Source organism: Lepus europaeus, chromosome 7 (genome assembly GCF_033115175.1).
Source record: "Lepus europaeus isolate LE1 chromosome 7, mLepTim1.pri, whole genome shotgun sequence".
Taxonomy (NCBI): Eukaryota; Metazoa; Chordata; class Mammalia; order Lagomorpha; family Leporidae; genus Lepus; species Lepus europaeus.
This window is the reverse complement of record NC_084833.1, coordinates 109,825,043-109,851,605: the sequence shown is the minus strand read 5'-3', so window position 1 is coordinate 109,851,605 and position 26,563 is coordinate 109,825,043. Positions and strand designations below refer to the sequence as shown.

General features: G+C 41.1%; 1 pseudogene; it reads left to right on the top strand.

Moving 5' to 3' along the window:
• Positions 1–26,295, top strand: part of LOC133763931 (THO complex subunit 1-like) — a 40,574-nt pseudogene extending 14,279 nt beyond the window's left edge.
• Positions 26,296–26,563: the final 268 nt, after the last annotated feature.

The following is a 26,563-nucleotide window of genomic DNA, read 5'->3' as shown; positions in this document are numbered from 1 at the left end:
ATGTTTAGTATGTGCCTCATGTTCCATGAGGGAAGAGATTCCATTTACATGCTAGAAGTGCTAGGGCCTGGCACGCATTAGGTACTCACTAAGTACTTGTGAAATAAAAAGAACAACAGATGTTAAGAGCTCCTAGATGGGTTCCATGTTTTGGCACAGTGGGTTACGTTGTTGCCTACGATACCAGCCTCCCATATGGACCCAGGTTTGGGTCCCAGCTGCTCCACTTCCAACCCAGCTCCCTGCCAATGCGCCTGGGAAAGCAACGGAAGATGGCCCAAGTGCTTGGGCTCCTGCCACTCATGTGGGAGACCCAGATGGAGTTCTAGACTCCTGGCTTCAGCCTACCCCAGCCCTGGCCATTGCAGCCATTTGAGGAGTGAACCACTAAATAGAAGACCTCTTAATCTGTTTCTCCCTCTCTCTCTGTAACTCTGCTTTTCAAATAAATAAATAAATCTTTTTAACAATAAAAAAAGAGCTCCCACTTTAGTAGATACAACGATCTGTACAAATGTTAATTTGTGTGTTTTTTTCCTTTAAATTGTTTTTATTATAACAATGAAGCACATAAATGTGTATACAAATCAATGAATTCTAAAACTATTTAAAGAATTAAAATTTACATATGATGAAATACCTAAGTTCTGGAAAATGCATACCTTCAGACAATTGCTACTGTGATCAAGATGTAAAACATTCATCATCCCAGAAAGCTTCCCTTCGTGACCTCAAATCAATTTTCATCCCATAGACAACTGATGCTCTAATGTCTTGTATAATTTTTTTAAGAATGCAAAATGTATTTCAGAAGATACGAGTTAAAGTTAGTTGGTAAATAAGCAGTGGAACTCATTCAGTGAATCACTTATCAACACATTAAAGGATCCTGCCTTGGTTGACATTTATGTTTGCAAACTAATGCATGTTTATTTAACTGTTTCCATTATAGGCCCTCAATATATCCACAGAGTATTTTAAACATGAAAAAAAGCAACTTTAAAATAAAAACAAAATGAATACAATCACACTGTGTCCATGGGCAACGGGAAATACCATTTGGATAAAGGCAGAGCTCGTCACTAAGAAAGCAGGAACAGGTAAAATAAATAGATTATCAGTTCAAGGACAAAGTATAGGGGCCAGTGTTGTGGTGAAGTGGGTGAAGCCCTCACCTGTGACACTGGCAACCCATATGAATGCTGGTTTAAGTCCCAGTTGCTCCGTCTCCAATCCAGCCATCAGCAGAAGATGGCCCAGGTACTTGGGCCCCTGCCACCCATGTGGGAAACCTAGATAGAGTTCCAGGCACCCCCAGCCTTGGCCCACCCCACCCCAGCTGTTGTGGCCAAATGAAATCAGTATGTGAGATAACTGCTCTGCCATGTTCAAGCATCACTATTCACAATGGCCAAGATATGGAACCAACCTAGATGTCTATCAGTGGATGAATAGGGAAAGCAAATGTTGTATATATACACAATGGAATTTTGCTCATCCATAAAAAAGAATGAAATCCTGACATTTGCAAAAAAAAAAGAATGGAACCAGAGATGAGTAAGGGAAGCAAATCAGGCACAGAAAGACAGTGAACGAGAGGCTGGAATATCTCTTTCTCTCTGTCTATCCCTGTCTCTAGGTAACTTTGCCTTTCAAAAAAATAAATAAATATTTTCTTTATTAAAATAGGACAAATGTTTTCATAGACAAGAGTGATTTATGTTGATCCTTGTAGGGCTCTGGGTCATCATGGCTTTAAGTCAGGAAACCCATGTTCCAGTCCAAGCTTGGCTGCTAAGTCACCAAGGGACTTAGGTCAAGTCACTTCTCCTCTCTGGTCCTAAAGTGTTTTCATCTGTGAATTGAGAAAGATGCTTGCTATGACTCCTCTTAGCTTTGAAATTCTATATGCCTGCATTGGCTGGTTGATGTACATTGGTGATACACTGATGTCAAAGAAGATAACACAGACAACACCACCAACTATATAGAGGATAAAGCTAACAACTCTTAACCCGCAGGACAGTTGTGGTAAAAAGTGGAAAACTTACATTGGATTACCAATTTGACTGTCTGAGTTCAAAGTCACACTTAAACTGGAATTAGGAGATTGGATTAATAACTGAAAGGCAAATGAAGCCAATGGATAACATATTATATCCTTCTTTGATATGGGGGATAAGATTTTGCTTATCTGGATCTTGACAAGTGGTATTTTTTAGCAATGCAATGAGACTCTTTTTCTCAAGTGTATGAATTAAATGGGGAGGTACTAGACCCCACTTGCTGTCACTTTTTATTCATTTATTTCTTAAGTTTGAACATGAAATACCTGTATATTTCATTGGGTAGAGTGAGGGGTTTCAACAGATACACACAGCATAACCCAATCACCCCAGGAAGTTAGCCCTTCCCTCTCCTTCAATACAGACTATCATTATTCTACCCTTCTGTGGGATTTCAGAAGCCATTACCTTCACCAAACTGCATTTTGGTGCTCATTATCAAGTCTCATTTCATCCCTCCACCTTTCCCACTCTCTAGGAATCACTATCTTACACTCTTATCAACTATATGTATACAGGTTTTAACTTCTACATATGAGGAGAAAATGCTGTATTTTGTCTTTCTGTGCCTGATTTGCTTCCCTTACTCATCTCTGGTTCCATTCTTTTTTTTTTGCAAATGTTAGGATTTCATTCTTTTTTATGGATGAGCAAAATTCCATTGTGTATATATACAACATTTGCTTTCCCTATTCATCCACTGATAGACATCTAGGTTGGTTCCATATCTTGGCCATTGTGAATAGTGATGCTTGAACATGGCAGAGCAGTTATCTCACATACTGATTTCATTTTCATTGTCTATATTTCTAGAAGTGGAATAGCTGGGTCATATGGCAGATCTTTTAGATTTTTTTTTTTTTGAGAAACCTCCATGTTAATCTGCATAAATGGCTGTACTAATTTGCATTCTCACCAACAATATAATAGGGCTCCCTTTTCTTAACATCCTCAATGGTATCTGTTATTTTTTTTTGGTAATAATTTATTTATTTTCATTTTATTTGAAAGGGAGTGGAGAGAGAGATCTTCCATCCTCCATCCCACTCCCCAAATGCATATAGCAGTCAGCGTTGAGTCGTCAGGCCAAAGCCAGGAGCCCAGAACTCAGTCTGGGTCTCCCACATGGGTGGTAGGGACTCAAGTACTTGAGGATCATCACTGACCCCAGAGTGTGCGTAAGCAGGAAACTAGATCAGAAGCAGAGGAGTCAAGACTTTAACCAGGCAATCTGATATGGGCTTGGGTGTCCCAGCAGTGTCTTAATCGCTTGTTCCAAATACTTGCCCTCTCGTTGTGATTTCTACTTACATTTTTCTTGATCACTAGAGATGCTGAGAATGAGTTTGTTAGCCATGTGTATTTCTTCTTTAGAAAAATGTCTGTTTAGATCTTTGCCCCATTTCTTAAGTGGGTAGTTGGTTTTGCTGATGCTGAAGTTTTTTTAGTTCCTTATATATTCTGGGTACTAGTCCCGTATCAGATGCATAATCTGAAATACTACTGTGATTCAGCTCAGAAAATTGAGATGTTTGCTTCCTTCTCTCTTTTCCCTCCTAGCTCCTCTCTCATTGTGATCACCCTCCAAGATTCCATTCTGTACACTCTTCCCTGGGTATCCAACCCAGATGATCATCTCATCCACCTACACAGCTTTAATGATGAGCAGATGGTCCCCATAGGAGTATCTCTGGCCACATCTTCTCAATTTCTAAATCAAAATTCCTAATTGCCAACTAGAAAGTTTCCTTAGCTAGTTCAATATCTCAAAGGTATGTCTAAATGGACCTGCACGTGTTCTTTATCAGCTATATTTAACTTTTTAAAATTTTTTTTTATTTGACAGGTAGTGTTATAGACAGTGAGAGAGATTAAGACAGAGAGAAAGGTCTTCCTTCCGTTAGTTCACTCCCCAAATGGCTTCTACGGCCGGCGCGCTGTGCCGATCTGAAGCCAGGAGCCAGGTGCTTCCTCCTGGTCTCCCATGTGGGTGCAGGGGCCCAAGCACTTGGGCCATCCTCCACTGCCCTCCTGGGCCACAGCAGAGAGCTGGACTAGAAGAGGAGCAACCGGGACTAGAACCTGGTGCCCATATGGGATGCCGGCAACGCAGGCGGAGGATTAACCAAGTGAGCCACAGCACTGGCCCCTATGTTTAATTTAAATAGTTCTTGAACCTCATTCTTCTGTTTGGGGAAGCACTCATATTCAAATTCTTGTTTCCTGAGTTTGAATATTCGCTAAATTATTTCTTCTTCCTTTTCACTGTCTTCAACATAAACCCCATTCCCACTGCTTCCACCCTAAAAAGAAGTTTTGGAGAGAATTACCTATTCAAACATCAATAAAACTTATATCTTGGGGCTGGTGCTGTGGCATAGTGGGTAAAGCCACAGCCTGTAGCACCAACATCCCATGTGGGTGCTGGTTCGAGTCCTGGCGGCTCCACTTCGATCCAGCTGTCTGCTCTGGCCTGAGAAAGCAGTGGAGGATGGCCCAGGTCCTTAGGCCCCTGCACCTGCGTGGAGAGGCCTGAAGGAGGCGCCTGGCTTCAGGTCGGCTCATCTCGGGTGATTGCTGCCATCTGGGGAGTGAACCTGCCGAAGGAAGATTTCTCTCTCTCTCTCTCTCTCTCTCTCTCTCTCTCTCTCTCTTTGTCTCTGCCATTCTGTAACTCTTTCATGTAAAATAAATAAATCTTAAAAAAAAAAACTTATATAACTAGTCTGAAAGTTGAAACAGGCAATAGCATGAAAAAATATAGAGAAAAAAACTCACTTTTATACATAGATAAAGCAATATTAAATGAAATATTGGAAAAGAAATTCACACATTAAAAATACATTCTGATTGGGGTGGGTTTATGTCATGAATTCATATATGGTTTAACATTAGAAATCTGATTAATGTATAGTAGTCTATTGCATTAAATAAGGAAAGTCATACATCCACAAACACAAGATAAAACTCAACACCCATTTGTGATTTAAAATGAAAAAACAAATTAGCAATCTACAAATAGAAGGGTACTTTTTACATCTGCCAAAACCATTCCTTAGGCATCGTTTTTACAATCCATGTGAAAAGCTCAATAGGAAAGAGGCAGTTCTGATTTTATAACAGAGGTCCTAAGAGGGCAGTAAAAACAAGTAAACAAAACAACACGTTTAAGAGTTAAAAGAAGAACAAAATTATTCATTTTAAAGTTCATACAATTTCCTAGCTGGAACAATAAAACAGAATCATCTGCAGAAAAAAGTATAATTAGTAAGAGCATTGACTAAGAGGGTTGGATATAGTATAAAGACAAAACTCAGCTGCATTCTCATTTAAATCAAATAAAAAGTTACATGTAATTTTTAAAATGGCACTTAGAAGACGCAATATATGGTATGGTATTAATTAGCTTGTGTTACTTTAAAGCTACTTACAAAGGAAGAAAGCTTATTTCAGTTCTTGATTTTGGAGGGTCATAGTTCAAATCTTGGGCAGCCCCAGTAGTCTGGCATTTGGTGAGGGTAATGGAGAGTGGAAGGTATGTAGACGAAAATCACATAGCGAGTTAGGAAGGACAAGGAACGTGCTTACTGTCTACCCCTCTGTGTACCCTTTTCTTATAAAACAGCCATGATTCAAGCCTGGGGCTTTCACCCTCCCAAACTCATCCAATCTAGACTCCTTCCAGTCCTCACCTTCAGACACCATAATTAGATTAGGTCCCATCCTGAGTATATTGCCCTAAGATTCTTGGGATCAAGCCCTTAAAGCCTGGGCCTTTGGAGGATACCAAGCTATCCAAACCATAACAGTACCAAGTAATTAACCTCATAGACAATACACAAAACCTTTAAGGACAAGATGATAAAATATTGTTGAAAAATATTAAAAACACCTAAACAGAAAGATTACCAAGTTCATGGATTAGAAGATTCAATATCTTATCTATGCTCATTGTTCTCAAATTAACCAATACGATCAAAGCAATTCAAACCAAATTCCTGATAGAATTTTTCATGGAACTTAAGTAGCCAAATTCTATAATTATATGAAAAGCAAAGGGCCAAGGAAAGTCCAGAACACTGGAAAAGAATTGCTCCACAAGACTTCAATACTATCAGCACTGTGGACTTAGAAAGGGGATGGGCAAAGGAGAAAAAGGCTACTGAGCAAAGTTGCGGTACAGCAAGCAGGTTGTTGTTTGGGATGCCCAAATCCGGTATCAGAGAGCCCACTTCTGCCTCCAGTCCAGCTTCCTGATAATGCTCATCTTGGGAAGGCACAGATAATGGTTCAAGTACTTGAGTCATCCACTAGAGACACCTGGAATGAGTTCTGGTCTCGTGGTTTTAGCCTGGCCCATCCCCAGCTGTTGCCAGCATTTGGGGAGTAAACCAGCAAATGGATCTCTCTCTCTCTCTCTCTCTTTCTCTGCCTCTCCTTCTCTCTCTGTAGCTCTGCCTCTCAGATAAATAAATAAATATTTTTTTAAAAAATTAATCACAAAGAAGCAAACTTAGAAACATTAAAATTTTTGGAATTAGGGGTGAGCACTTAACCTTGCGGTTAAGATACTTATCATCCCACATCAGAGAACCTGGGCCCAAGATCAAACTCCAGTTTCTCACACCCCAGTGGGAAGTGGCAATAACACAAGTAATTGGGTTCCTACCATCCATGTGTGGGACCTGGATTGATTTCCCAGTTCTTGACTGTGACCCAGTCTAGCCCTGGCCATTGTGGGTGTCTGAGGAGTGGACTAGTAGATGGGAGTCCTCTCTCTCTCTCTCCCTCTCCCTCCCCCTCTCCCTCTCCCTCTCTCTCTCTCCCTCTCTGACTTTCATATAAATAAACAAAATCTTTTAAAGCTTGGGAGTAATTACAGAATTTATTTATGACTTTGAGATGAAGAAGGATTTCTTAAAGAATCAAAACATAAAAACCATATGTCTTGGTCTGTTTGTGCTCTGTTACAAAATACCACAGATGGAGTAATTTATAAAGAACAGAAATTTGTTTCTTACAGCTCTGAAGGCTAGATGGTCAAGATCAAAGCACCAGCTTGTGAAGACCCAGTCTTTCTGCCTACATCATGATGCCTTGAATTCTATGTTCTCTGCAGGTGAAGAATGCTCACATGGCAGAAGGCGGAAGGGAAAGGGATGAACTGTCTGTCAAGCCTTGGTATTAGGGCATCTAATTCCACTCATGGGGGTGTAGCCCTCATGATTCAACCAGCTCCTTTCCTTACTGTTACCTTGGGAGTGAAGTTTCAACATGAATTTTAGAGGACAAAAACACTAAAACCACAGCACCATAAGAGGAAAGTTGATATACTTAGCTACATTAAAAAGAAAGTGGTCTGTGTACTAAAAGACATCATTAAAGGGACTTTGAATTTGGGCAGGATAGAGAAATCAGCTCCTTAAAAATAGCTATCACAAGGGATGAAACTGTAAAATCAACCATTTCAAGGCTCTGGAAATCAAAGACCAACACCAAATTTGGAAGCATTTATTCTGAAATTGTTAGAGCTTTGGGAAAGAACAGCAGGGGGTCTCTGGTCTGTTTGCCTGAAGCAGCTTTCATCCCTTGCCTCAGTTCCATTAGTAGAACTTTATTTTTGTCAGGGCTGAGCTAGCTGCAACATCAGGAGCTATGCTACCAAAAGGGGCCGACTCAATGCATCATGGAGACTGGAATGACAAGCAACAACCCAGGGCTTTTCTAGCTAACAGTGGTGAATTTGGGGGCTAGCATCGTGGTGCAGCAGGTTAAGCACGACTCTGGCATCTCACATCGGAGTACTGATTCGAGTCCCGGCATCTCCACTTCCAATCCAGCTCCCTGCTAATGCACCTAGGAAGGTAGTGAATGATGGTTCAAATACTTGGCCTCTGCCACTCACATGGGCAATCAGGGTTGAGTTTCTAGTTCTTGGCTTCAGCCTGGAGTAGAACTGACTGGTGCAGCCATGTGGGGAATGAGCAGTGGAGGGAAGGTCTCTCTCTTTCTCTGCCCCACCCCCTCCATTTTTCTGGCTCTCCCTATCTGTCAGTCTGCCTTTAAAATAAATGAATAGATCTTTTCTTCAAAAAAGTGGTGAATTCTATATGAAATAAATGGGGGAAAATTCCAACCATCTGCTAGTCCAGGATTGCAACCCCATTTGTGATGATACACCAGCCATAAATTTAATGGGGAAGTTCTAGAAATACAAAAACTATAGAAGAGCTAAAGTAATGTTCCATATGTACATTGGTGACTGGAAAATAGATGTATACTGGGGAGACCCAAGAAAGCCGAGGAAGGCTGAATGACCTTGAAGTTCACACACAGATCAATCAACTCAGAGTAAAAGCCTTATCAAAGTAAGCAAACCCCACCCAAGCCATTGTCTGACCACTAAGCTGTGGAGACACTGGGCGACCCTTAATAAGATAGACCAAAAGTTAAAATCTTGAGTAGATAGTGTCTAAACATCTTAGGGGAAACAGTTTCTCTACATCAACACCAATGCTTCATATTGCTAACCTGTTTTATTATAGCCATATTTTGGTGAACATTTAGTGCTATGACATTACTGTAGCCTTAATATACATTCCTTATTGACTAATGATGGTGGGCACTTTTCCATGTTCCTATTAGCCATTCATATTTCCCTATTTCTTCATTAGTGAAATGTCCATTCCAATCATTTGCCTATTTTTAAAAAAATGTGCATACTGCTGGTAGAGATGAAAAATGGTACAATCATTTTGAAAAATAACTTGGTAGTTTCTTTAAAAGTTAAGCATAGAATTAGCACACTGCCCAGCAGTTCTGCTCCATACCTCCACCCAAAAAGCATCAAAACATGTATCATTCCAAAAACATGCACATAAGTGCTCATAGCAACATTATTCTTAATAATTAAAAGCTAGAAACAAAACAAATGGCCATCAACTTGTGAGTAGATAAACAGAATGTGTTACAACCATGCCATCCTGTCATAAGGCACAAATTGTCACATGGAACATCATGGATGAACTGATAAAATACTATGCTGAATGAAAGAAAACAGACACAAAAGACTACATATTGTATGCCTGTTTATAAGGCATTTCTAGAAAAGGCAAAGCAGTCCAGTGGTTAGCTACAGGTGGAAATAGGAGCAGAAATGGACTGCAAATGGGCAAGAGGGAGCCTCTAGTGATAATAACAATATCCTAAAACTGAATTTTGACAATGAGCGCTATCTCCATCTGTTGTATGATGCTATGACAGAATACCTGAGGCTGGGTAGTTTATAAAGACAAGGCATCTATTTCTCACAGTTTTGGGGGTGGGAATCCCAAGATCAAGGTGTCAGCCTCTGATGAAGGCCTAGGTGCTGTGTCCTCCAAGATGGAAAAGCAAATGAGTCTGCAGGAAGCAGAGAGCATGCTTTTATGACAAAGCCACTCCTGTGATAACTAGCCCACTCCACAGTCAGGCATGAATCCTTTCACAAGGGTGCAGCCCTCTGTGACCTAATCCCTGCTTTATGAAAGGCCACACTTCCCAACTCCATCATGACAGCAAGCACATTTCAACGGGAGTTTTGGAGTGGGCATTCAAACAATGACAGTTGTCTGGTCACGTAAACTCGTAAAAAATACCAATCTGTTTCTTACTAGGAGGAAAATTTGGGTATGCAAATTATACCTCAGTAAAGCTGCTTTTGTTGTATTTTCTTTTAAAGCATCATTGAAAAAGTTAAAAGTCAAGTTACAGATTGGGAAAAGATACTTGGAATTTATTTAATCATGGGATTAAGATCCAGAATGATATGTTTGTGAATAAAAACACACAATCTTAACAAGTCAATCAGAAATAGGGGAAGTGACAAGTTTTAAAGAAGTTGAGGTGACAACAATTATGAACAAAGGGCTGGCATGGTGGTGCAGTGAGCTAAGGGGCTGTCTGCAATGCCAGCATGCCATCTCAGAGCACCAATTCAAGTCCCAGCTTCTCCCTGCTGATTCGACTTCTTGCTGATGTGCCTGGAAAAGCATCAGTTGGTTTACTCCCTAAATTACCACAACTGTCAGAGGTAAGCCAGGCTGAAGCCAGGAGGCAGAAATTCCGTTCAGGTCTTCTACATGAGTGGCAAGGATCCAACTGCTGGGGCCATCTTCTGCTGCTTTCCCAGATGCATTAGCAGGAAGTCAGGTTGGAAGAGGAGCATCTGGGACTGCAATCGGCACTCTGACAAGGGATGCTGGTGTTGTAAGGGGCAGCTTAATCCACTGCGCCACAATGCCGGGCCCAATAACAAGAATTCTTAAATACTTCTGAGGAAAGTATGCATGAATACAATCACTAGAGAACAACGTGGCAATATTTCACAATGTTGAAGATGTACACTCTTCAGGCCTCAGTCATGCCATTTCTACCCATGAAATCCTCACACATACAATATCCTTGGGAAAACAAATACAAAGGATAGCTGATTTTGGAGTCAAAGACCTAACCAAACCACCTGTCCTCTGAGCTGACTTAAGAACAATTATTTAAATCTCTCTGTGTTCTAATTGCCCCACTATTGAAATGGGCATAACAATACCTGTCCACCTATGAAAACAAGGAAACATGTTTGTGAAAAAGGTAGCATGGTACATTATTCCCTGTCTCTGTGTTCTAAACGAATGATCATTTTCTAAACTGGCTGGACATAGTTCCTTGATTTTAGTCAAGCCTGGAGCCTACAATGAGGGCAATTGTGTCCCTCCGTTCCCCTTCATCTGGGGCTCTCCAAAATATCCACTAAGCCACCCTCCCCAAACACACAGTCCAAAGAAGTTAGAACCAGAAGCAAAAGTTATGTCATGGAAAGAGGGAGGAGGCAAGGATCCCAAGACAACTACAAGCTTAGCTGCCATTTTGACAGCTTGTCTTCCACCTGGGTCTCAATGTGAGTTACATAGAACAGTGTTTGGTTTAAGCTAAGCCAGTAGCATCTGTGGGGCAAAAAACCTAAATGCAAAACTTTCAAGTGGGGCCAGCACTGTGGCGTAGCAGGTAAAGCCACCGCCTGCAGTGCCGGCATCCCACATGGATGCCAGATTGAGTCCTGGTTGCTCCACTTCCCATCCAGCTCTCTGCTATGGCCTGGGAAGGCAGTGGAAGATGGCTCAAGTCCTTGGGCCCCTGCACCCATGTGAGAGACCTAGAAGAAGCTGCTGGCTTCAGATTGGTGCAGCTCCGGTCATTACGGCCAACTGGGGAGAGAACAAGTGGATGGAAGCCCCCCCCCCCCCCCCCGCTTTTCCTTTTCTCTGTTTGTAACTCTGACTTTCAAATAAATAAGTAGATCTTTAAAAAAAAAGAAAAAAAGCCCTTTAACTACAAAACTCCTCAGGACGTTGATCTGGGCAAAGTTTTTTTGGGATATGACTCCAAAAGCACAGGCAATCAAAGCAAAAACCAATCAATGGGATTGTATCAAACTAAAGAGTTCCTGTGCAATGTAGAACACAACCAACAAGGTGTTTCTGTTTTCCACAGAATGAGAGAAAGATTTGTGAACTATTCAGGCAACGAGGCATTTAATATCCAGAACATATGCGCCCAGAGGATGGCAATAGCAGAGTTTGTGCAGAGGAGCAAACACACAGCAAGCCCGGAAGCAGAGGGCTGCTGGGCCTGCCCCAGGCTTCTACCAGCCCCGAGGACCTGTTCTACTGTGGCCCACCTCTAATCACCTTGATTGGCTTGTTTCTGCCCTCTTGGTACTTTTAAATATGACTTTGGAGGTTTTTTGTTTGTTTGTTTTTTGACAGGCAGAGTGGACAGTGAGAAAGAGAGACAGAGAGAAAGGTCTTCCTTTTTCCATTGGTTCACCCCCTAATGCGCCGATCTGAAGCTAGGAGCCAGGTGCTTCTCCTGGTCTCCCATGTGGGTGCAGGGGCCCAAGAACTTGGGCCATCCTCCATTGCCCTCCTGGGCCACAGCAGAGAGCTGGACTGGAAGAGGAGCAACCAGGACAGAATCCGGCGCCCCAACTGGGACTAGAACCCGGGGTGCTGGCGCCGCAGGCAGAGGATTAGCCTATTGAGCCATGGCACCAGCTAATATGAATTTGAGGGTCAAGTCTTGCTCCAGCCACACAGCAATTCTCAAGAGGAGATACACAAATAGCCAACGGGTATGCAAAAAATTGCTTAACATCGCTACTCATCAAAGAAATGCAAATCAAAGTCACAATGAAATAGCATCTCATCCCAGTTACAATGGCTAATTTTAAAAAGGCAAAAACAACAATTGCTGGCCAGGATGTGGAGAAAAGCAAACTCTTCATACCCTACTGGTGGGTATACAACTATGGAAAATGGTATGAATATTCCTCCAAAAACTAGAAATAGAACTACCATATCATCCAGTTGTGCCACTAGGGTATATATCCAAATGAAATGAAATCAATCTATTGAAGAAATATCTACACTCACATGCACAATGGAGCTTTACTGACAATAGATAAGAAGTGGAGTCAACCAAAGTGTCCATTGACCAATGAGTAGATAAAGAAAATATGTTATATATATATATATATATATATACATAACAGAATATTAATCAGCCACAGACAAGTATGGAATCCTGTCATTTACAGCAGTATGGATGAAACTGGAGGACATGATGTTAAATGAAATAAGTTAGGCACAGAAAAGCAAATACCGCATGTTCTTACTTATACATAGAAGCTAAAAAGTTGATCTCCCAGAAGTGGAGAGTAAATTGGAGGCTGGGATGAGGGTGAGGGAGAGGATGGCTAACCAGTACAGAGGTGCAGTTGCATAGAAGGAATAACTTCTGAAGTTCTATGGCACAGTATAATCACTATGATTGACATTAATTAATTGTATATTTCAAAATAGCTAGTAAAGAGAAGTTTGAATGTCCCCAGGATAAAGCAATGGTAAATTTCTGAGGTGATAGATGAACCACTTAGCCTAATTTGATAATTACACCTTGTATGCATATATTGAATTGCCCCCACCAGATCCCATAAATGTACAATCACCATGTGTCAAAAATTTAAAAATAAACAGATGGGCACTCAGTGCCATGGTTAAGATGCAGTTTGGGATGCCCGCATCCCCTACTAGAATGCCTGTGTTCAGGCTCCTGCTCTGCCTCTGATCCAGCTTCCTGCTAATGCACACACTGGGAAGCAGCAGGTGGTGGTTCAAGTACTTGGATCCCTTCCTTCCACCTGGAGACCTGGGTGGAATTCCAGGGTTCTTGACTACAGCCTGGCCTAGCTTTAGTTATTGTGAGCACTGGGGAAATGAACCAATGGATGGAAGATCTCTCTCTCTCTCTCTCCCCATTTCTCTTTCCCCCTTCAAATAAAAACAAATAAATAAAAGATTTTCTTAAAAATGAATGAAGCAGCATCTGTGTTATACTGAAATGGGCCTCTGTAGTTTTAAAGGGTAAATGTGTATTTACATGTGCAGAAGAACACACTGATTCTGGATCCTTAGAAATTTAAAGATCATCAGGGCCGTGCTGTGGCATAGTAGGCTAAGCTTCCACTTGCAGTGCCGGCATCCCATAAAGGGCACTGCTTCATGTCCCAGCTGCTCCTCTTCTGATCCAGTTCTCTCCTAATGGCCTGGGAAAGCAATAAAAGATGGCCCAAGTGCTTGGGCCCCTGCACCCACATAAGAGACCCAGAAGAAGCTCCTGGCTCCTGGCTTCATATTGGCCCAATTCCGGCCATTGTGGTCATTTGAGGAATGAACCAACAGTGGAAGACCTTTCTCTATCTCTCTCACTCTGCCTCTCATATAAATAAATAAAATCTTAAAAAAAAAATAAAGATCATCTTGTTTTGTTTTTCTAGCAAAATAGACCGATTATGTTATGGAGGTCCAAGTAACTATGTTGACTCTTATTTAATCTCACAAGGACACTCATGGCAAAGGAGGTTAAGTGTGATTGGATTTGAAGGTATGACAGAACATGCTCCCACTAAAAACGAATGGAAGGGTAGAAGCCAGGAGGGTAGAGTGAGCCCTAACTGAAAGGCATGGTCTACACGGGCATTCCAGACCCAGATCAGAGTTGGGCTCCATGCAGAGAAAGCAGTTTTGTGTAAAACAGAACACACTGGATGGGAAAAAAAAAAAAAAAACTCCTCAGCTCTAAACCCACTGGGTCACTAACTTGCTGTGTGACCCGAGAAAGCCGCTCCACAGCTCTAGACGTCACCATGGACTCAATTATCTGTCCACTCTGCACGTGCAATTCTGGGGCTCATCACCAACTCACAAACAATAGCTGTACAAGTTGCATTCTCATGAGATTACCAAGACCCCTGAGAACACCCAGAGTTGTCCTGCACTTAGGAGAAGGGACTGGGGAAATATGAATGAAAGACGGGAATCAAGAGAAGAAGGAAGAAACACATAAAAAGAAAGCATTGAATCAAAGCAGTTTCTTGTGTGTGAAATCGGAAGAACAGCTCCACAAGTTCATGGACGTAGAAGGTGGGAGAGTGCACACTAGCAAGGACTCTTGGGCAAGCGTGTGTGACTATGAATCATTTCCTTCTCTCCATCTCCATCTTCTTCTCTGTAAAACGAGATGCTGAGGCCAGATTTCCAGGCAAAATAATATTTTGATTTCCAGGCAAAATAACTAGATGAATCTCAGTTTAAGGGGAAACAGCACATAATGTATATATAAGCCTTGAGGGACTTGGGAGGAGCCCAGGCACAACTCGGAGTGGGTAGGGTTTCTATCTCAGAGCCTCCAGAGAGCGGGCCCCTCCCTGTCAGACTTCCCAGACAGCGCTGGCGTCGCCAGAGTGCTGCTGGGAATTTCTCTACGCAGCCCTGTTCCTAAATCAAGTCCCAGGAGATTGGGGGATGGAGGAGGGTGCCAGTTTAAAGCAGGTCTGATATGATCCAGGACCTGATAGAATTTCAGCTGCCTGCTTTCTGGCAATTTGCAGAGAAATTAAAGAGATTCTTGCAGAGGTTAAATGGCTCAAGTCCTAGGGAGGGGACGCGGTTGCTCAGAAACACAAAGACTAGATTCATCTTGTTCAAGAATTATAAATAGAACAGTCAGATTAGATTCAGCAGAGGAGTGGGGGCACCATGAGGGAGCCAAGTTCTCGCCGAATAAAGAGGCAAGGCTCCAAAGACTCCCAAAGCCCCGACACAAACATAGCAGGCTTTCAAAAGGGGAGAAAGGAAAGATGGGAAAAAAAGCAAACTTCCAGAAGTGGGTCTTTTCTTTTAACCTACAACTCCTTTCAGGCAAGAAGGCAAAACCCTGAGTTCCTGAAAGAGAGGTTAAAAGTAAATTATCACCCCATAAGGAGTCATTCACTGGAAAAGGAATGAAAATAGTTTACTGCTCTATGGAAAATGAAAGCCGCTTCCAACCTTTAGGTTAAAAACTTGGCAAAGGGAAGCTGGCCTCCCTGTGCGTCGGTCTTGGAGATGTTTATCCAGCGGACGGAGATACGGAGATGGGCCCGGTTTCCAGGTTTGTTTCTTGTTCCACATAAGGTTTCCATCAGAGACAGCCTGCAAACCGGCGCAAGTCGGGAGGCCACAGCAGTAGAGGCCCCGCTCTGCCGAAACCACAACTCTGCTTGCTAAGAACAAAGCAATGGTGAAGAGACCGAGCCGCGGGCAGCTCTGGGGGCCGCTGGAAGGTTCGCTGGCTCCTGACTGGAGGCTGCTTCCAGCCTTCCACGCCATATGGTCTTAGACAAGTCCCTCCACCTCTCTGGGCTACAGCTTCCCCTTCTGTTCCATAGGGAGTCTGGCTTCCACCTACACCTCCAGGTTCTTGTAAGGAAGTGATGTAAAATGCACACGCTATAGAAATGTCATCGGGAGCCTAGGCAGAAATAGCTTCCTTCAAGGGGACTCTAAATGTTTTCTACATAACCAGAGAAAGGGAGGCTGCTCTGTCACATTCTATCTTTCCTGTTCTCTGCAGGAGGACATTAAACACGTTCAGTCTTGGCTGTCCAAGAGGAAGTCCGCAGAGGTAGAGAAACATAGGGGTTAACAGCGTGGGTTCTAGATTAACAGAGGCTGGGGTCTGAGCCCCTGCGGACTCACTCATTAGAGTATAACATCGGAAAGCTTTCTCACTATCTGTACCTCAGTTGACTTCACTGTAAAATGGGAACCATGGGGGGCCCCACAAGTTTACTGTGACTAATACAAATGGATAGATACACTAACCACAGCGTGTGCTCAGCACCACTGCTGTGGTCACAAACTCACACTCTCTGGATCACGTCGGACAAGTACCTCTTGATTTACCCATGTGCTTCGAGCTGCAATTTAAGTCTCCTTGCGTTTTCTTTTACTAAGATACCTATGGGTTATTTTTCTAGTGATAAATGTAATGCATGGATCTACTTCTGCTTCCAGGAAGAAGAGTCAACATAACTTTCCCTAGTCTGCCTACTAAGTGTAACTAAAAGCCTTGGACATTGTATATAAAACAAACAGGCAGAGAAAATGGAATTCCGACTGAGGATCTCAGATCTCAAATAACACTGCGTTGAGCTCCCTGTATCTTGTTTTTGCTTCATCTATACAACACTTGGAGCTTAAGAAGCCAGCAACCTGGAGAAGTCGGCACAGATTAAAAGTAGCCTCAACAAGTCTCTCTTACAGGACCACAGGAGCAGTATCCTAGCAAACTGAAAACTTAGATGATAACCGTTCTGTTTCCACGCAAAAACACAGAAAACACTAGGTCCCTGCCCCACCCATGCCAGCAGAGGCAAAAAGGAGCCTACATTTCTATCCTGGCCAAGCTGTAATGAGCAACCGCAAATTCCCAGCAGGTGGGGTCAGAGGAGGCCAGGTGAGGAACCTGAACTTCATAGCTGCAGTAACCACCCTGTTCCCACAGTGTCAGTGGTGACCCCATGGAGAAACCAGGTTTCTACTACCAGCCAGCCAGCCAGTGTGAGGCACTGCTCCCTCTCCTCACCGGGTAATACCAGAGAGGACCAGAGGAATGCCAGAACTTTCCCCAGCACCCAACTTCAACAAGAACACCTCTACCTCACGGTGTCAGTGCTGCCGCATGGGGAGTAGCAGCAAGGGGCTGGCACCCCTCGCAGCCTGGGAAGCACCTGTGGAGCCAGCATGCCCATCCACACCCAGCCGTCACGAGAAGCCTCCCTCGCTGACTGTCAACGGAAGCTCAGAGAAGAACCAGGCCAGCTTCCTCCGCCTGGCAGGATAAAAAGAGGTCCCTTGTGTCCCCTATTAGAGAAGTGGCAGAAGAAGCCAGCTAATACAGAATGTTTAAATAATATCAGTGTGCCATAACATAACACAAGAATTAAACAGGTTTCAATAGAAAATTTGTCTTCATGATAGAACCAGAAGGATTTCAAACTGAATTGAAGAAAAAGACAGTGTCAACACCAACATCAAAATGATAGAAATGTTAGAATTATATGACAAGGATTTAAAGGAGCCAGGATAAAAATGCCTCAACAGACAACTACAAACATAATTTAAATCAATGAAGAAAGCCTCAGCAAAGAAATAGAAGACATATAAAAGAACCAAAAGGAAATTTCAGGGCTGCAAATGAAATAATTAAAATAAAAACTCTTTTTTCCCTAAAGATTTATTTATTTGTTTGAAAGGCAGAGTTACAGAGAGGAAGAGAAAGAGAGAGAAAGCTTCTGTTCTCTTGTTTACTCCTCAAATGGCCACAATGACTGGAGCTGGGCTGATCTGAAACCAAGACACAGGAGCTTCTTCCAGGTCTCCCATGAAGGTGCAGGGGCCCAAGGACTTGGGCCATCTTCCACTGCTTTCCCAGGTCACAGTAGAGAGCTGGACTGGAAGTGGAACAGCCAAGACTAGAACCCGTGCCCTTATGGGATACTGGCACTGTAGGCGGCGGCTTTACCTGCTATGCCACAGCACTGGCGCCAAAATAAAAACTCCTGGGGATGGCGCTGTGGTGTAGTAGGCTAAACCTCTGCCTGTGGTGCTGGCATCCCATTTGATACCAGTCTGTATCACCCAAACTGAGATGTTGAACGCAAAAGCAAGTTAACAACCACTTAAGCACCGTGTCCGACTGTGTGCATGCACTGTCACTTTCCTGCTATCACCTTGGCACTGGCATGCTATGTCCCCTGGGGGTCACCTTGGTGCTGCCACTTAGTAATATTCTTGTGGTATATTCCAGATGTAGAGCGTTTGGTTGAAAAATATGTAGGGTGTTCAACAAATTCATGGAAGATACATGCTGCAAAAAAAAAAAAAAAAATTGCACCAAAATAAACTTGTCTTTTAATTCTATTTTTTTGATGAACCTCTTGAAGTACCTTTGGACTATAGACAAGAACTATAGCCTCACTTATATGATTTCACCGCTTCCAAAAAAAAAAAAAAAAAGCAGAATTTTGTCTTTTCCACATTTAGATGAGAAATGTCTGAGGAAATTGGTAAAATTTTTTAGGAAGGAGGCTTGGCGACTCTCCTGTGGAGCAAAAATGGCATCAGAACATTCTAGAAGGGATTTCTAAAGTACAATACTTTACCTAGCGAGAAGGTAAAGTGTAAGGTCACTTCTATTGAAAAATAATTATCTTTCCTTGAAATCATTCATGCTCAGAAAGATTTTTCAAACTTTGGATATATATGCCTGAGCTTTAAATGGTAGCTATCCCTGAATGGTTGAAACATACATGATTTTTTTTAAATTTATTTAAGCTGTACAAGTTTCATGTATTTCATATATCCACATTTAGAAATACAATGATACATCTCACCCTACCCTCCCTCCCACCCAAGCTCCAACCTTTCTGCCTCCTCCTTCCCCGATTCCCACTCTTAATTTTTACAAATATCTATTTTCAGTTTACTTCATGATTGGAGACATACGTGATTCTTAATAATTTTTTTCTAGGAAGCTGGATCTGGTTAGTTGTAGGTGCTCTTTATGCTCTTAAATTTCTTTCATCTGAGCATATCGTGTTCCCTTTCATCCCTGAAGGACCTTTTCACTGGGTATAGAATTTTGACATAGCAATTCTGTCCTTTCAGCATTTGAAAATGTGCCACTTCCTCCTAGTCTCCAGTTTCTGGTAAGACGTATACTTGTCATTCAAATAGTATTTCTTCTACTCATGCAAGGTCATTTCAGTCTCAGTGTTTTTCAAGATTTTTTTCTCTTGGTCTTCATCAATTTGACTATGATGTGTCTTTGATTTTATTTGGATTTTCCCTATCTGGATTTTTTTTTTTTTTTTTTTTTAGCTTCTTGACTCTTTCAGCTTCTTGAATTTGTTTCTTGACAAACTTGGAGAATTTTAGCCATGATTTAAAAAAAAAATTATACTTATTTGAAAGAGAGGGAGGGAAGAGATAGAGAGAGAGAGAGAGAGGTTGATCTTATCTGATGGGTACAATGCCTCGAATGCCTGTAACAGCTGGGGTTAGGCCAAGCTGAAGCCAGGAGCTAGGAGCTTAATCAGAGTCTTACACACATGGGTGGCAGGGCCCCAACCACTTGAGCTATCACCTGCTGCCTCTCAGGGGTTCAGTAGTAGGAAGTTGGAATCAGGAACTCCAGTATGGAACATGGTCACCCCCAGTGGTGTCTTAACCACCATGTCATATCCCAAACATTATTTCTTTGAGTACATTTTAAGCTCCACTCTGTTTTTCCTCTCTTTCTAGGACTGAGATGATAGAAATATTACTTTTTTGCTGTCTCAAAAGTCCCTGTAGCTCTGTTGGGTTTCTCTCCATCTCTTTTCTCCATGCTCAGATTGGGTAATTTCTGTTCTATCTTCCAGTCCACTCTTTTCTTCCTTCTGCTTCCTCTATTCTCTTGAACTCATCCACTAAGTTTTTATTACTTATTTGTTTACTTTTATTAATGATTTTTCATTGTGATAAAATACATGTAATGTTTTATCACAGTGAAAATAAGCCAGTCCCAAAAAGACAAATATCATATGTTTTCTCTGATATATGGCAATTAATATAGAATGCAAAAAAATATATAGTATTGAAACAAGCATCTTATGATAGGATTGTAGTTTTTAGCCCTTGTTTATGCTCCAATGCAACTGTCTTCTTCACACATTTTACCTGTTGAATATTATGGTTAGTGGTGAAGTAAGCCTGTGATATAGAGTGGATTGAAATTATGTTTTTGCAAAAATTAAAGAAAAATGTGTAAGGAAGGAAGGAGGGGGATTGTGGGAGAGAGAGGGGGAAGGAGGTAAAAATACATATATAACATAAAATTGCCATTTTGGTCCTTTAAGTATACAGTTCAATGATTATATATATATGTATATATATATATATATATGCCATTGTGAAACCATTGTCACCATCCATCTCTAGAACTCTTTTGACCTTGTGAAACTAAAACTATACAGTCACTAGACAAGAGCCACTCATTCTCCCTTCCCCCAAGCCAGACAACCCATCATTCTATTTTCTGCTGAAAGAATTTTCCTACTCGAGGTGCTTCACACAAGCTCAATCACAAAGCACTTGGCTTTTTTTGTGCCTTTCACTTAGCATAAGATACTCCAAGTTCATCCATATTTTAACATATATTGTAATTCCCTTCCTTTTAAAAACAGAAAGTAATTCATTGTATGTATTTGTTCAACGGTCAGTGGATACTTGGATTGAATATTTTAGCTTTTGTGAATAATGCTGCTGTGAGCTCAGGTGTAAAAATCTCTCCAACATCTTGTTTTCAATTTTTTTTGTTCTATATACCCAAAGTGGAATTGCTGAATCATATGGTAACATAATTTTCAATGTTTTAAGGACTCTCTCTGTTGTTTTCTATAATGGCTGCACCCGTTTATATTCACACCAACAGTGTGCAAGCATTTCCTTTTCTCCATATCCTCAACAACACTTATTTTATGTTGTTTGTGAACGATAGTCATCCTATTGGATGTGAGGTGGTATATCATTGTAATTTTGATTTGCATATCTCTAAGGATTAGCAATGTTGAATATCTTTTCTTGTGTTTACTGGACATTTGTATATCTTTGGAGCAAAGTCCACTCAATTCTTTTTCCCATTTTTGAATTAGGTTTTGTTGTCATTGAATTTTAGGAGTTTTCCATATATTTTGGATATTAATCTATTATCATATTTATGATTTCCATTTATTCTTATTCTATGGGTTGCTGTTTATTGTTAATAATGTCTTTGATGCACAAAAGTTTTTAATTTTCATGAAATCTAATTTGTCTGTTTTCATTTTATTTCATGTGCCTCTAGTGTTATACCCAGGAAACTATTACCAAACCCAATGTTGGAAAGCCTTTGTCCTATGTTTTCTTCTAAAAGTTTTACAGTTTTAGCTTTTACATTTAGGCTTTGATAAATTTTGAGTTAATTTTTGTGTTGAATGTTAGGCAATGTGCAACTTTATTCTTTTACATTTTTATATCTAGTTTTCCCAGCACTTTTGTTGAAAACCATCTTTCCTCACATTGGGTGGCATTAGCAATTCTGAACATCATTTGGTCAAGTATATGTGGGTTTATTTCTGGGTTCTATATTCTTTTCCATTGGTCTAAATGTATGTCTTTATTCCTGTGAATATTATTGCTTGAAATAAATCTTTATGCTTGTATCAAACTATTTTGACTATCTGTAGTTTGAGAGAAGTTTTTAAATCAAAATGTGTAAGTCTTCTACCATTGCTCTCTTTTTCTTTTCTTTTTTTTTAATTTTTATTTATTTGACAGGTAGAGTCATAGACAGTGAGAGAGATTGAGACAGAGAGAAAGGTCTTCCTTCCGTTGGTTCACCCCCAAAATGGCCACTACAGCTGGCGCGCTGAACTGATCTGAAGCCAGGAGCCAGGTGCTTCTCCTGGTCTCCCATGCGGGTGCAGGGCCCAAGCACTTGGGCCATTCTCTCCTGCCCTCCCAGGCCACAGCAGAGAGCTGGACTGGAAGAGGAGCAATTGGGACTAGAACCCAGCACCCATATGGGATGCCGGTGCCTCAGGGGAAGATTAACCAAGTGAGCTACAGTGCCAGCCCCCATTGCTCTCTCTTTTTTTTTTTTTTTTTTTTTTTACTTTTTGACAGGCAGAGTGGACAGTGAGAGAGAGAGAGAGATAGAGAGAAAGGTCTTCCTTTTGCCATTGGTTCACCCTCCAATGGCTGCCGTGGCTGGTGCGCTGCGGCCGGCGCACCGCGCTGATCTGAAGCCAGGAGCCAGGTGCTTATCCTGGTATCCCATGGGGTGCAGGACCCAAGCACTTGGGCCATCCTCCACTGCACTCCAGGGCCACAGCAGAGAGCTGGCCTGGAAGAGGGGCAACAGGGACAGAAACCGGCGCCCCAACCGGGACTAGAACCCGGTGTGCCAGCGCCGCAAGGCAGTAGATTAGCCTGTTGAGCCACGGCGCCGGCCTATTGCTCTCTTTTTCAAGATTGTTTTGGCTGTTTGGGGTCACTTGAGAGTCCATATGAATTTTAAGAAGGATTTTTCTATTACTGGTACAACATTGTTGAAATTCTTATAGGAATTGAATTTATAGATCATTTTGGATAATATTGACATCTTAACTATAATATGTCTTCTAATCATTGAAAATAGTATCTTTTTCACATATGTCTTCTCCAATTTCTTCCAGCCATGTTTTATACTTTCCATTGTGTAATCCATTCATCTCCATGACTAAGGTAATTCCTAAATATTTTATTCTTCTGGTGCTATTACAAATGTTTTTCTTAATTTCCTTTTCAGATGACTTGTTGTTAATGTATATAAATGCACAGAGTTTTGTGTGTTGGCTTTATATTCTGCTATTTTGCTGAATATGTTTATTAGTTCTAACATTTGTGTTTGGATGTGTGTGTTTGTATGTGGTTGAAATTTTTAAGATTTTCTCCAAATAAGATCGTATCATCTGCAAACAGATCATTTTACTTCTTATTTTTCAATCTGAATGACTTTTATTTCATTTTCTTGATTAATTATCTAGAACTTCCAGTACTTTATTGAACAGAATTGGCAAAAGTGGATGTTTTTGTCTTGTTCTTGATCATAGGAGAAAATCTTTTAGTTTTTCTCCATTAGGCATAATGTTCACTGTAGGTTTTTCATAAATAGCTTTTCTTATGTTCAACTAGTTTTCTGTTATTCCTAGTTTGTTTTGATTGTAAATCAGATACTGAATTTTGTAAAATTCTCTTCTTCATCATTTAAAATGGTTATATGATTTTTAAAACATTTCTCCCTTCGTTCTGTTAATGTGTTTTGTTACAATGATCAGTTTTCATAGGTTGAATTATTCTTCATTCCAGGAATAAATCCTACTTGGTCATGGTGCATAATCCTTTTAATAACCTGCTAAATTTAGTTCATATTTTGTTGAGGATTTTTGTATCAGTGTTGGTTAGGGATATCGGTCTGTAATATTCTGTTGTTTGTAGCTCTTTGTCTAGCTCTGGTATCTGGGCGATACCAGCATTCAAGAATGAGCTGGAAAACATTCATTTTTCTCCAGTTATGTGGAAATCTTTGAGAAGGGTTGATGTCAGTTTTTCCTGTAGTGTTTGGTAGAACTCACTGATGAAGTCATGAGGTCCAGTGTTTTTCTTTGTTGAGAGGTTTTTGATTATCGATTCAATCATTTTACTAGATATAGTTCTAATCTGTATTTCAATTTCTTCATAAATTAGTCCTTGTACATTTTGTGTTTCTCAGAATTTCTCCATTTCGTCTAGACTACCTAATTTGAAGGCACAAACTGTTTATGGGACTCTCATAATATTTTTCTCATATTGATAATAACGTGCCCACTTAAATTTCTGATTTAGTGATTTGAATCTCCTGTTTTTAATTCAATATAGCTAAAGCTTTGTCACTTTTGTTTATAATTTTCAGGAACTAACTTTTGGCTTTGTTAATTTTCTCTATTTTTCTATTCTCTATTTCATTTATCTTGAATCCTGAGTGTTTATTTCTTCTTCTAGTTCTAGGTTTAAGTTGTTCTTCTTAGGTTGTTGATTTGAGATCTTTCTGCCCTTTTAATGTAAATGCTTACATAAATATAAATTTGCCTATAAAGTTTTGGTGTGTTGTGTTTTCATTTTCATTTACTCCAAGAGATTTTCTAATTTTCCAAGTGATTTATTCTTTTATCCACTTGTTTAAGAGTGTGTGGTTTAGGGGCTGGTGCTGTGGTGCAGCAGGTTAATGCCCTGGCCTGAAGCACTGGCATCCCTTATGGGCACCGGTTCAAGTCCCTGATGCTCCACTTCCAATCCCGCTCTCTGCTGTGGCCTGGGAAAGCAGTAGAAGATGGCCCAAGTCCTTGGGCCCCGGCACCTGTGTGGGAGACCCAGATGAAGCTCCTGGCTCCTGGCTTCAGATCGGCCCATCTCCGGCCATCTGGGGAGTGAACCAGCTGATGAAAGACCTCTCTCTCTCTCTCTCTCTCTCTGTAACTCTGTCTTTCAAATAAATCTTTAAAAAAAAAAAAGAATGTATGGTTTAATTGCCACAAATCTGAATTTTCCAGTTCTTCTTATATTATTGATTTCTAATTTCATCTTATTGTATTCAAAGAAGATGCTTTGTAAGCTCTTTCTTTAAAATTTATTGACACTGATTATTTTGCCTATGATTCTATTCCACAGGGCAATTAATTCTTTCCCTGTATATACAACAACTTCTATATCGATTTACTCTGTAGACCTACAGGTATACTGCTTATGTGTAATGATCTCCCAAGAACATTATCTAACTCTCAGAATACGGTATTCTGGGACAAATTCAACTCTTTTTAGCCAGGCTTTTTCCTCTGAGAAATCAGGTCTTAACCTGCAGAGTCAGTTCAACCTGGAAAATGTTACTGTTTTCAATATCAATGAACAGAAAAGCACCTGGGTCAGAAGCACTCAGAGGATAGAGAAGAAGGAGCAGATGTAGAAGGTGAATTGGGAGATGGTGAAGCTCCAACCACTTGCTCCATCCCAACTGATTACAACCTGAATCAAAGATTCTGGCCAGCTCGGGATTCCATCGGGAACCCTGGGCAATGCTGTGAAAGGATTTCATGGAAAACTTTTCTTAAGTATTCTGAAGGAGTTTTAGCAATTTTTAGAAGTTATAAATGAGATGATATCCAAGGAAAAAGATGGAAGAATTGAAAACAGGAAGAGAACATGTGTATTTTGCAAAAATTTTAACAAGTGAAAAGTCGATGGATTTACCACTGAGTGACAGTAACTTTTGTTGACACATCCTGATGCAGTATCTCATTTTATTCCAATATCTCAAGGGGCAGGGCAGACTCAGAAGTTCAAACTATGTTTTAACTGATGAGCAATCACTCTGGGTTGAAGATACTACAAAACTGGGCTATCAACTACTATCTGAACACTCCCTGGCGGATGGCGAAGATTTTCAAAGATGGTAGGGCATATATTAAACACTGAAGAAGAAAGCTGGAACTCGTGGAAAAACGAAGGCTGCCCAAGATTTGTGAAAGCAAGAACATTGAATACCAAGCCCACAAGAGCAGCGTGGACGAGAACAGCTCCAGAGGACTTCCTAGCAAGAGGACCCAACAAAAAAATTCTTACGGGAAATGAGGTGTTAACAAGGCTTTGGAATCGCTGTCCTGATCATATGGAAGCCTGTAAATCTGAGACAAGAGAATACATGCCAACTTTGGAAAAATTCTTGGAAAAAGTCACTGAACAGGCAGACCCTGAAAACGTGGTTGAAAATGAGGACAAGGCTGTGAACCATTCAAATTATGGTTGGAGAGCCTGAGACAACCAACACAGAAAAGCCCTCGCTTCTTCCAGCCAACCAGCTGTTTAAAAGTTCACCAGAATATCTTGAAAACATGGTAATCAAGCTAGCCAAGGAATTGCCACCTCCTTCCGAAGAAATAAAAACAGGTGAAGACGAAGGCCAGGAAGATAATGATGCTTTACGGAAGGAAAACCAAAGTCCTGTCGTTCGGTGAGACAAACCTGTAACAGGGGAACAAACAGAGACATTCGCCAACCAGCTGGGTGAACCGCGGAAGATTCCGGCTCCCCACTTGGAAATGAAAGACTCAGGAATTAGACAGATTGGGTGTGACAGTGACGACGTGAAGAGGAGAGTGAGGCAGCAGCTCCTAGCTGCCTGACCAGATCAAGACGGGGTACATGCAACACCTGATTAATGCTCTGAGCAAGTCTGGACCGTGACCTTGCAGAAATTTCTAACTAACGACAATGAGACAAAGAGGTAGCTTCTTTCTTTTTTCTCTTTTTGTTAAAATTGGGATAAGATTTTGTTACCAAGCAGCATTTGATGAGGTCCACTGGTTTTGGTAACCAATAAACATTTTTGTAACAGTAAAATAAAATTACCTCCACTTCTCCAGCTGTGAAGTGGGCACTTTGTATCTGTCTGGGACTCATGGGGGTCTTACAAAGTGTACTGATGTC